The sequence below is a fragment of the Taudactylus pleione genome, unplaced genomic scaffold (assembly GCF_031769625.1).
Source record: "Taudactylus pleione unplaced genomic scaffold, aTauple2 ptg000305l, whole genome shotgun sequence".
Taxonomy (NCBI): domain Eukaryota; kingdom Metazoa; phylum Chordata; class Amphibia; order Anura; family Myobatrachidae; genus Taudactylus; species Taudactylus pleione.
The window spans coordinates 10,081,638-10,095,290 of record NW_028284706.1 but is presented as its reverse complement, the minus strand read 5'-3'; positions in this window follow the sequence as shown (position 1 = coordinate 10,095,290).

The window sequence follows — 13,653 nt, the reverse complement described above, 5'->3', positions numbered from 1 at the left end:
ATCCAACATAACAACTCGCTCCTGTGTCTAAATAACCATATGTACCACCAGGGCCGGACTGGGACTAAAAATAGGCCCTGGCATTTAAATCACACAGGCCCACCTCACGTCAGAATCTGGCTCCTGATATAGACTCCTCCCCTTACTACTCCTGACTCCTCCCACTTTGCTTATGCCATTACAAATATAGTTAATATTAGAACATACAAGTGTACACAGGGCGCCAGACCTAGAGTTAGGGCACTTTTGTGCGCGCCTGAAAAGGGGACATGGCCAATGAAAAGGGGGCACTTTTGGGGGCGTACCCAGCACTTACGGACAGTCCCCAAGTGCAGCGGTCACTGTGAATGGATGCGCCCGGCATCTACCTATTTTCAGCGGTGGTGACTGCTGCTCTGCCGTTTTCCCCACCTGTGGGCCGCAGTGGACAGAACCCGCAGGCTGTTTCAGCGGGTAGCTGTGCTGGAGGGCAGGGTGCTTTTTGCCCTTCAGAAATAGGGCAGAGCGCGGTGCCCAGGTGAAACAGCCTAGCGGGAACGCTATGTACATCAATCTCTATTAAAATACACATACAGAGTGGAGAGCTCACCCTGCAGGGGATTCAAACATGTCCCATAGTCTGACATTTGGTTGGTTCTGTTAGCTAAAACTGGTGTAAGTCACAGGTTCTGAAACTCGGTCCTCAGGACCCCAAACAGTGCATGTTTTCCAGGTCTCCTCACAGAATCACAAGTGAAATAATTAGCTCCACCTGTGGTTCTTTTAAAATGTGTCAGTTGAATACAGCTGTGCACCTGCTGGGTGACCTGGAAAACATCAACTGTGTTGGGTCCTGAGTACCGAGTTTGACAACCACTGGTGTAAGTCACACAAACACAAGGGAATGCATTTTCCAAATTGACCAAGCCCTATCTTAGCAGTTGTTGAGGATTAGATGATTATCACTGTAGGAATTGTTTAGAAAAGGAATGCTGAACACAGAGGAGGACACATCTGTACACACCAAAGCAGAGCCGCAACTCCACATTCTGGTGCTTTGTGTACATAAAGGGCATAGGTGTCCCCATTCACAATTTAAGTAGGGAGAGACAGCGGCGCATGGAGAGTGCGCGCCGTAGTACCCCCAATTCAAATTATGCCACACAGTAGTGCCCCTTCATCACAATACCCCCATATTTGTCAGCTCTCCTTCATTGTCAGGGAGACTCCCTGAAGCAGTAGAAATCTCCCTGATTGCACCTTACCCCCATTATGTAGCGGTTATGTAAAGAAAATAAATCACATATATAAATTCAAATGGGATTATCTCTGCCATTTCCCTGCTTTGGGTAAAAGGCACAATGATCCCTATGGGATGTAGTTGGCATCCTGGCGTGTGGGATGCCGACAGTCTAAATACCGGCGCCTTAATCCCAACAGCAGTATCCCCACCGCTAGCATCAAGAAGGTAAGTATCACCAGTTAGTGGAGGGTTAGGGTGAGGAGTTAGGGTTAGGCACTAGGCGTAGGGTTAGGCACCGGGGAGAGTTAGGGTGCGGGGAGTGGGAGGTTATGTTTAGGCACTAGAGGGGGGAGGTGGTTAGGTTTAGGCACCTCTGGGGGGGGTAGGTACTAATGGGGGAGGGTTAGGTTTAGGCAAGAAAGGGGGGAAACTTAGGTTTAGGCACTAACGGGGACGGTTAGGGTGTGGGGTGGGAAGGGTTAGGGTACAAGAAGGGAGGTTTAGGGGGAGAAGGGTAAGTATACTTACCCGAACCCTGTTGGGATACCAACCATCGGGATGCCGCTGTCGGTATTTTGACAGGAGGCATCCCGACAGCCGGCATTACATACCCATTCCTTCCTATAGATTGTAAGCTTGTGAGCAGGGCTCTCTTACCCTTATGTATGTATGTATGTCTTTTACAACGCAGTATAATGTTAATGTTGATTCAAATTGTAAAGCGCAACGGAATTTGCTGCGCTATATAAGAAACTGTTAATAAATAAAATAAATAATCTTGCATTGCCAATATAATGCATATTTGTATGCCCAGCCAGCAGCAACAAGAAACAACCACAACCCTCCCAGCTTCTCTCATAGAAGATGAGAACATATTGCACCCCTGCAGAGACCACCCTCTTGGCCAGCAAATCTATATTCACTATAAACATTGGTTAATTTATATAAATATGGGTGCAGGTATATCTACTTGAAATGTACATGAGAGAAGGAAGAAATAAGAGCAAGGATCTAAAACAAGGGAATTGAAATAATAACACAATCAGGTATAATGAGCAAATATAAATGTACAAGTTCCAGTGTTGTTAAGAATTAAGACCAGATCTGGTTAATATTTTAAAATTACTGGTACATTACATGTACTGTACGGCGTCGGCTTGTGCAGATAGCATCCAACGGCTGTCCATCCATCAGGTGTCTCTGAAGTAGGCTTTGCTCAAAATCCGCCCCGCCCGCAGTAGGCTTTTCATCTTCATAATCACAGGAGCTGTTAGAATGTCCAGCCAGATTACCCAAGGGACCCCACCCCTGCCGCGCGTCCTCATACCTGGCCGCATCATGACATCATCACGCGGCCGTGTAAAGACGTCACTACGTCATGACGTGGCCGCACATAACACGGGGTGGCCCAGCATCTTCCCACCTCACAGGAGCTGGCAGAATAGCGTGCTGCCGCCCGCTTGCCCGCCCAGATTGCAAATGCCCCAATGTGATACTCACACACAGCCGCCGGCCACGTGATGACGTCATGACGCGGCCGCGTCATGACATCACTATGGCCGCTGCACATAGTAAACAAACATGGCACCGTCCAGGAGGCGGTGCTGCAGTGCCGGGTAAGCGTGCGCTCGGCTGGACCGGCCCATTTGACCATCGGCCCTTCTGGCATTTGCCAGAAGTGCCCGATGGCCAGTCCGGCCCTGTGTACCACTCACAAAACACACCACTAGAGAGCATTATTTAAATGTAGCAAAACAAATTGACAAGCGCAGCAACTTTTCAAAGCTGCCGCCCCGTCCTAAGTATCCCTGCCCTCACCCTCCTATAATGAGGAAGGGTTGTCCCATTAGGACCTTACCTGCTCTGCCTACTTTGGCGGACACAGAAGGGTAACCTCTATGCCAGCACTTCCCCAGGGGTCAGCACCACTCCTCAGCTTACCAAGCGCTGGATCCTGACTTGCCTCTCGCTCGGCGGTAGCTTGACTTCATCGCCTACTTGACTCCAGACGGATTTAACTTGAACAGCAAAGAAGCCTTTATTAGCTATATATATATCTATATATATGTATATATATATATATACACACCTACTCATACACATGTAAAGAGAATACATATTATGATTGTATTAGTATAATGTATATCAGTCCCCATTTTTCTTCTTCATAAGATATTTAGAGGTTTATATATCTTTTATACTAACATTACTATTGCCATCATAAAATATATTATTTTTACATTATGCTTCCCATTTGTTTTTCCTTGTCATGTTCTTTCATATATCTGTATGTACAGTATGTGTCTCCCTCTATATGTTCTGCATTGTGCCCCCTATATGTTCTGTATTGTGCCTCCCCTTCTCTGTATCCACACTGTGCTCCCCCTTCCCACATATCACCCACACCGTTCTCCCCCTTCCCTCATCTCACCCACACTGTCCTTCCCCTTCCCTTATCTCACCCACACCGTGCTCCCCCTTCCCTCATCTCAGCCGCACTGTGCTGCCCCTTCTCTCATCTCACCTGCACTGTGCTCCCCCTTCTCTCATCTCACCCGCACTGATGCTCCTCCTTCTCTCATCTCACTCGCACTTTGCTCCCCCTTCCCTCATCTCACTCGCACTGTGCTCCCCCTTCCCTCATCTCACCTGCACTGTGCTCTCCCTTCTCTCATCTCACCCACACTGTGCCCCCTCATCTAATCCATTGTGACCCCCTTCCCTCATCTCACCCACACCGTGTTCCCCTTCCCTCATCTCACCAACACCGTGCTCCCCTTCTCTCATCTCACCCGCACTGTGTTCCCCCTTCCCTCATCTCACCCGCACTGTGCTCCCCCTTCTCTCATCTCACCCACATTGTGCTCCCACTTCCCTCATCTCATCGACACTGTGCCCCCCTTCCCTCATCTCACCCACAATATGCCCACTCATCTCACACACACTGTGCTCCCTCATCCCACCCACATTGTTCCATCATTCCCTCATCTTACCCACACAGTGCCCCCTTCCCTCATCTCACCCACACTGTGCCCCCTTTCCTCATCTCACCCACACTGTGCACCCTCTTCTCTCATCCCACTTGCACTGTGCTCCCCCTTCCCTCATCTCATCTGCACTGTGCTCCCCCTTCCCTCATCTCACCTGCACTGTGCTCCCCCTTCTCTCATCTCACCCACACTGTGCCCCACTCATCTCACCCACACTGTGTCCCCTCATCTAATCCACTGTGACCCTCTTCCCTCATCTGACCCACACTATACCCCCTCATCTCACTCACACTGTGCTCCCTCATCCCACCCACACTATGCCATCATTCCCTCATCTCACCCACACTGTGCCCCCTTCCCTCATCTCACCCACACTGTGCCATCATTTCCTCATCTCACCCACACTGTACTCCCCCCCACTTCCCTCATCTCACCGACACTGTGCTCCCACTTCCCTCACCTCACCCACACTGTGCCCCCCTTTCCTCATCTCACCCACACTGTGCTCCCACTTACCTCATCTCACCCACACTGCTCCCCTTTCCTCATTTCACCCACAATATGCCCACTCATCTCACCCACACTGTGCTCCCTAATCCCACCCACATTGTGCCATCATTCCCTCATCTTACCCACACTGTGCCCCCTTCCCTCGTCTCACCCACACTGTGTCCCCCTTTCCTCACCTCACCCACATTGTGCTCCCACTTCCCTCATCTCACACACCCTGTGCTCCCACTTCCCTCATCTCACCCACACTGTGCCCCCCTTTCCTCATCTCACCCAAACTGTGCTCCCCCTCCCTCATCTCACCTACACGCTCCCCCATTTCCTCATCTCACCCACACTGTGCTCCGTCATCCCACCCACACTATGCCATCATTCCCTCATCTCACTCACACTGTGCCCCCTTTCCTCATCTCACCCACACTGTGCCCCCTCATATCACCCACTGTGCTTCCCTTCCCTCACCTCACCCACACTATGCCTCCTCATCTCACCCACACTGTGCTCCCTCATCCCACCCACATTGTGCCATCAATCCCTCATCTTACCCACACTGTGTCCCCCTTTCCTCATCTCATCCACACTGTGCTCCCCCTTCCTTCATCTCACCCACACTGTGCTCCCTCATCCCACCAACACTATGCCTTCATTCCCTCATCTCACCTACACTCTGCCCCCATTTCCTCATTTCACCCACACTGTGCCCCCTCATCTCACCCACACTGTGCCCCCTCATCTCACCAACTGTGCTCCCCTTCCCTCATCTCACCCACACTATGCCTCCTCATCTCACCCACACTGTGCCCCCTCATCCCACCCACACTATGCCATCATTCCCTCATCTCACCCACACTGTGCCCCCTCATCTCACCCACTGTGCTCCCCTTCCCTCATCTCACCCACACTGTGCCTCCTCATCTCACCCACACTGTGCCCCCTCATCCCACCCACACTATGCCATCATTCCCTCATTTCACCCACACTGTGCCCCTTTCCCTTATCTCACCCACACTGTGCCCCCCTTTCCTCATCTCACCCACACTGTGCTCCCACTTCCCTCATCTCACCCACACTGTGCTCCCCTTCCATCATCTCACCTACACTGTGCTCCCCCTTCCCTCATCTCAATCGCACTGTGCTCCCCTTTCTCTCATCTCACCCACACTGTGCCCCCTTTTCCTCATCTCACCCACACTTTGCCCCCCTTTCCTCATCTCACCCACACTGTGCTCCCACTTCCTTCCCTCATCTCACCCACACTGTGCTCCCCTTCCCTCATCTCACCCACACTGTGCTCCCCCATCACACGGGAAGCAATCGGGAAGCCGACTGCCTAAATACCGGCAGCCGGCTTCCCGACTGCCTTATCCCGGCATGGGTGAAATGCCGGGCGTCTAGATGTAGACGCCCGCATTTCCCCGACGCCGGGAGACAGGCGCCCGGCATCACGATTGTAGTGATGCCGGGCGCCGCGAGCGGACAGCCGCGGGGGGGGTTAGGTTTAGGGCTCCCGGGGGGGACTTAGGGTTAGGCACCCCCCCGGGAGGGTTAGGGTTAGGCTAGGGGGAGGGAGGGTTAGGGTTAGGCACCCCCGTGGGGGACTTAGGGTTAGGCACCGCCCCGGGGGACTTAGGTGTAGGCAGCGGAGAAGGGGGTGGTTAGGGTTAGGCACTTAGAGAGGGGATTAGGGTTAGGCACTTGGGGGGGAAGTTAGGGTTAGGCATCCCTAAGGAGGGTTAGGGTTAGGGGGGTTAGGTTAGTCTATACTTACCTATCCACGATCAGGATTTTCAGTGCTGTCGGGCTTCCGCTGCTTCTAACTCTGCTCCTGTCGGGCTGCCGCTGACGGGAGTCGATACGGCCGGCGGTATATCATACCCATTCCCATCCCACCCACTCTGTGCCATCATTCCCTCATCTTACACACACTGTGCCCCCTTCCCTCATCTCACCCACACTGTGCCCCCCTTTCCTCATCTCACCCACACTGTGCCCCCTCATCTCACCCACTGTGCCCCCCTTCCCTCATCTCACCCACACTATGCCCCCTCATCTCACACACACTGCACTCCCTCATCCCACCCACACTATGCCATCATTCCCTAATCTCACCCTAAACTGTGCCCCCTTCCCTCATCTCACCCACACTGTGCTCCCACTTCCCACATCTCACCCACACTGTGCTCCCACTTCCCTCATCTCAACCACACTGTGCTCCCACTTCCCTCATCGCACCCACACTGTGCTCCCCTTCCCTCATCTCACCCACACTGTGCTCCCGTTCCCTCATCTCACCTACACTGTGCTCCCCCTTCCCTCATTTCAATCGCACTGTGCTCCCCCTTCTCTCATCTCACCTACACTGTGCTCCCCCTTCCCTCATCTCAATCGCACTGTGCTCCCCCTTCTCTCATCTCACCCACTCTGTGCCCCCATTTCCTCATCTCACCCACACTGTGACCCCCTTCCCTCATCTCACCCACACTGTGGCCCCCTTCCCTCATCTTACCTACACTCTGCCCCCCTTCCCCTTTCTGCCTACATTCTGTCCCCCTTCCCTCATCTCACCCACACTATGCCCCCTCATCTCACCCACACTGTGCCCCCTCATCCCACCTACACTATGCCATCATTCCCTCATCTCACCCACACTGTGTCCCTTTCCTTTATCTCACCCACACTGTGCCCCCTTTCCTCATCTCACCCACAATGTGCTCCCACTTTCCTCATTTCATCCACACTGTGCCCCCTTCCCTCATCTCACCCACACTATGCCCCCCTTTCCTCATCTCACCCACACTGTGCACTCTCTTCCCTCATCTCACCCACACTGTGCCCCTCATCTCACCCACACTGTGCCCCCCTTTCCTCATCTCACCCACACTGTGCTCCCACTTCCCTCATCTCACCCACACTGTGGTCCCACTTCCCTCATCTCACCCACACTGTGCTCCCACTTCCCTCATCTCACCCACACTGTGCTCCCCTTCCCTCATCTCAATCGCACTGTGCTCCCCCTTCTCTCATCTCACCCACACTGTGCCCCCCTTCCCTCATCTCAATCGCACTGTCTCCATTTCCTCATCTCACCCACACTGCGCCCCCCTTTCCTCATCTTATCCACACTCTGCCCCCCTTCCCCTTTCTGCCTATATTCTGTCCCCATTCCCTCATCTCACCCACACTATGCCCCCTCATCTCACCCACACAGCGCGGAGGTAACGCGTTTCAGACCGGGCACCGATTATTTACAAATAAAGAATACAAATGTTTAATCGGCGGAGGCTAATGGGTGGTCCGGTGCACTCCCGGACCAAACCCTTAGTTTCGCCTATGCCCAGGAGTATGTACCATGGCTATCTAAGGGACCCCACCCTGGAGTCAGGTCTTTAGGGAGAGATCTCCAGCAAGGAAACCGCATGAATGTACATAAAAGGGACAGGGCATAACCTGGAATGCATGGCCCATCCCTCCTGTTTTGGGAGCAGCAAATAGCAAGAACAGAATACCCTGATCAGCAACAGGTAGTATTTGTGTGCTGGGGTGTTGGTAGTTAATGAGGGCGAAGTGTGTGTCTGGGTGCTGCTGCTGGGGTATTGACATGGCAGTGAATGCAGGGAGGGAGAGTGTGTGGGTTCTGGAGTGTTGGCAATCAAAGCAGGGGAGAGAGTGTGTCTGGGTGCTGCTGGGATCAGGGTGTTGACTGTGAAGTGTGAATGCAGTAGGAGGAGAGTATGTGTCTAGGTGCTGCTGGGGTGTTGGAAGTGAATGGGGAGGGGGGTGAGAGTGTGTCTGGATGCTGGTGCAGTGTTGGCATTTTATGCAGGGGGAGGAGGAGGGACGTAACTAGAGGTATGGTGGCCCCATACAATTTCCCCGGGGCCCCCTGTCCGCCCTCTAGCCCAGCCTTGCTTACCTACTGAGCCTGGCGCGCCACTTCGTGTCTCCTCTTTGAAGCTGGGAGGAGATGTGGTCGTATTCCGGGGCTGTTCTAGCTCAGCACAACCACGCTTCCTACCATCTGTGAGTGAGAAATGTATCAGAGAAGGGATGCCTGCATTTCTGATGAGCCCTGGCAGCACACTGCTTCCTTAGTCATAAGCTGAAGTCTGCCGGTGACTAAAAAGCAGTTTGCAGGAGGGATAACCAGTGGCTTCTCTCCATGTAATACCACTGATATGAGCTGGGTGTGGGGAGAGGCGGGCCCTGGAGTGCTGCCGCCCTCATAGCAACCGCAGCCACTGTAGTTACATTCCTGGGGAGGGGAGTGTGTGTCTGGCTGCTGCTGGGGTGTTGACAGTGAATGCAGTAGGATAAGAGTGTGTGTCTAGGTGCTGCTGGGGTGTTGGAAGTGAATGGGGAGGGGGTTTAGAGTGTATTGGGTGCTGCTGGAGTGTTGGTAGTGAATGCAGGGGGAGTACAGTGTGTCTGGCTGCCTCTGGGGTGTTGGAAGTGAATGCAGGGGGAGGAGAGTTTGTGCTTGGGTGCTGCTGTGATGTTGGTAGTGAATGCCAGGGGCAAATGCAGGATTTTTATGGGGGGGTTTCCATATTTTATATATATATATATATATATATATATATACAGTCAGGTGCATAAATATTGGGACATTGGGCCTGATTCAGACCCACTCACGAGCGGCTGTCCGCTCGCAAGTGGGTCGATGTTCTGCACTGAGCATGCGCACGACGGAGGGAGCTCCGTCGTGCGCATGCGCCAGACGCGACGAGCGAAGGACTTTCCTTCGCTCGTTGTGTCTGATCAAAGGGGGCGTGCTGTCGATGTTGATTAACAGCACGCCCCCTTTGGTGGGCGTGCCGGGGGCGTGCCTCCCTGACGGGGGCGTTCCCATGGGAACGCCTCCCGTCAGAAGCCGGCCCACTGACATCACTAGTGATGTCAGTGGGAGTGATTTTGGCTCTGATAGAGCCAAAATCACTCCGGGCCTTGCGGTTGAAAACCTCAACCGCAGGCTCCGGCTCGCAGTTTCGATGGTCGCGATGGTCAAGACCATCGCGGCCATCAAACTGCACGCTCGTATAGGCTGTGGGTGGTGACCCACAGCTATACGAGCGTCCAGGAGGACGCTCCACAGTTATGGAGGACGGCCCTCATTCAGAGCGTGCGCTCTGCTCAGAGCGTACGGCTCTGAATGAGGGCCATTGTTGGGACATTGACAGAATTTTCATATTTTGGCCTCTATTCACCACCACAATGGCTTTGAAATGAAACAAACAAGATGTGATTTAACTGCAGACTTTCAGATTTAATTTGAGGATAATTACATCCAAATCAGGTGAACGGTGTAGGAATTACAATGGTTTCTATATGTGCCTCCTACTTTTTAAGGGGCCAAAAGTAATGGGACTTACAACTCAAAAGCTATTTCATGGACAAGTGTGGGCTATTCCCTCATTATTTCATTATCAATTAAGCAGGTAAAAGGTCTGGAGTTGATTCTAGGTGTGACATTTGCATTTGAAATCAGTTGCTGTCGACTCTCAATATGAGATCCAAAGAGCTGTCACTATCAGTGAAGCAAGTCATCATTAGGCTGAAAAATCTAAACAAACCCATCAGAGAGATAGCAAAAACATTAGGTGTGGCCAAATCAACTGTTTGGATCATTCTTAAAAAGAAAGTAGCCTTGACATTATTTCACCAATTTAAATCTCTATTGAAAAGTTCAGTGTTATTTTCCCAAGATGGGAGCCAAGCAAATGGTAGAGATGATAGACGATGTGCTGCTTTTGGAAGCGCCGCTTGGGTTGGCACGGCATATTATGCATACTAGGTACGGTGCTTATGCAACTAGGTACTGTGATGTATGGTTTAAAATGATGAGGAAGAGTGTGAAACCGTTTCCCAGAAGTGGCAGCTTTGCTAAGGAGGTATTGAACTATGTCCGAGAGTGCACCATCTGTATGGTGCACTCTCGAATGAAAAAGATAAACGAGTGTTAAAAGTTGTGGTAGCATGAGGGGGATACATGGCTTAAGGGTGTGCATAGGACGCAAACTAGCATGGTGAGCACGATGCAGGAGAGTACGCACACAGTGCTAAACAGCGTTGCGTGCACTCTGCAAAATAGCGCGCATGCACAGCAAGGTAGCGTTGTGGAAGGTACTACCAGTGGTTCACGCGCACCACCACCGCCCTATGCAGAGTGGAGGTACAGTCGATGTAAAAACCCATAAAAATGTAACATGTAATCTGTACCCTCTATTGAGTAATTATAAGGAAAATGTTTATGATGCAGATGATGAACCTGTTGTTATGTCTGCCATTTCCCATGCCATACAAATGTTAGATGCTCCATCACAACGAGCAAGGGTGGTGGCCCCATCTTCATCAGTGGTAGTACAGGAAGTGTTAACATCTACTGCACCCATAGAGGAATTTGTTAACCCTATACGTAGCAGTAATAGACTAAATCCCCAGCCAGGTAACAAGGTCAAAGGTAACAGTGTGGCTGGTATCCATCCCATCTGGACATTAACTGTTCCCAATGGGAATCCGGATGCGAATGGCGCAGTGCCCACAAGGGATGTAGCAATGCATTGTCCTTGGACAAGAGCTGAGCTAAATTCCATAATGAATGATTTCCCTGACCCTAAGAAGGAATTAGCAAAATGCCAAAGATTTTGAAAAATTTGGGTAATGCTCACGAGCCAACCAATCAGGATTGGCGAGCGGTGTTAAGGGCCTGTCTTCCACACAATACCGACGTGATAAAGTTTATCACAGATTGCGTATTGGAGGGAGATGGTCCCTTAACAGACGAGGATAATCAAGGTAACATTACCCGCATAATAACTCAATTGGGTGTATATTTTCCAGTAGTAGTTAACTGGAGTCAAATTTTCACCATAAAACAAAAAGAGAGTGAATCTGCAGAGGATTATTGTACCCGAGCTCTGCAGGCTATCACCCAGTATACTGGGATAGAGGATATTAAAGATACTTTACTTTCACCCACTTCTTACCCCCCACCATGGCACCTAACACTTGGTTGCTTACGCTCTGTTGCATATCTAGGTGTTATGGTCACTTATGTATCAATGTATATTATCCATGTCCTTGTCCTATTTTTTACTGTAAGTCCGTTGTCAAATTATTTGTTTATGTACTCTGTAAGGCGCTGCGGAACACTTGTGGCGCCATATAAATAAACGATAATAATAATAATAATAGCACCCATCACAGGGAAATGGTCATTAAGGTACTTATGGATGGTCTTAAAGACAATCTAAAGACCCGAGTCCAGACATCTCTACCTGGCTGGAGGGGAGTTACTGTAGACACACTCAGGGAGTCCACTATTGAGCATGATAAAAACATCCACAAGAAGAGAGAGACCCAGAGCGAGAATCTAATGGCTGTTAGTATTCAAGCTCTAGAAGGAATGAATGTAACATCACAGCCACCAAACACATATACACCTGCACAGCTAAACGCTCTCACAAATCCTGTTCAGCCACAAACACAGCCCTACCCCACTTATCACACACAACCACAAACCCCATACTATCCACAGCCACCATATTACTCTCAAAATCCCTATCCACACCCACAATCTTTCTCTGCCACTCAACCCACACAGCAACCTTTTCACCCAAACCACTCACGAAGGTGCTTTAACTGCATCCAAGTGGGACATGTAAGTAGGAACTGTAAGGTGAAGAAGGTAGGACCCCCTAACCAGGGAGTACCTGGATATCCATATAAGGGATATACACAGAATGCAGGAAATTTCCCACAGTCACCAGCTCCAATTGTGGCCTTAAATGCTGTATTGGATAGTGAGAGTCAACGCTAGGGGTCAGGTCATACCTGTAGTCTACAGATAGTCAGGTTAACTGGAAGTACTAGGGAAGAACCAGTGATGATGGTTGATGTAGCTGGTACTAAATATCCTTTTTTTGTAGACACAGGGGTGACCAGATCAATGATAAAATCTCCAGCTAATTTACAGGTGACCAGCGAGACAGTACCAGCAATGGGTGTAACGGGTAAAGTGAAACATTATCCTTTAACCAAATCCACAGAGGTTACTATCGGGCCATTACATACCAGGCATTCTTTTCTCCTGGCAGCAGCGGCCCCTATCAACCTACTGGGAAGGGATTTGTTATGTAAGATGTGATGTGTCATATATTGTACCCCTGATGGTATATTCTTAGATAACCCAGAGAGAGTGGCACACGAGGTGAGGGATATAGTTGACACTCCCCAAAGGTTAATGTATCACTCTACTGGTTCAGGTAAAAATCCATCTCAGGTAGATCAAATGTTATCCCAAATTCCAGATTCACTTTGGACCAAAGATGAACAGGACACTGGATTAATGGCAAATGTAGCTCCCGTAATGGTAAATCTAAAAAGCGGTAGGCAAGCTCCAAAGATTCCCCAGTAGCCATTAAAACAGGAGGTAGAGATAGGGGTTTATCCCATAATTGAGCGGTTATTATAACATTTTAGTCCGTACAGCGAGCGTAGCCAACAGTCCCATCTTTCCTGTGAAGAAAAGTAGTGGGAGGGGTTATAGGCTGGTACAAGACCTTAGAGGGGTTAATAAGGTAGTAGAGAGCCAATTTCCTGTAGTGCCAAATCCAGCTGTCATTCTTATGCAGATCCCACCAAATGCAACCCATTTTATTGTCATTGACCTCTGTTCTGCTTTCTTCTCTGTACCTCTTCATCCTGACTGTCAGTACCTATTCGCTTTTACATACAAGGGTGTACAATACACATGGACACAATTTCCCCTGGGCTTCATAGACAGCCCCAGTATCTTCTCCCAGGCCTTACACGACTGTTTACAATCTTTTCAACCTGCCACTGAATCTGTTCTAATACAATATGTGGACCATTTATTGTTATGTTCTGATTTGTTTATGTCATGTTTAAATGATACTAAACTTTAGTTGCTCC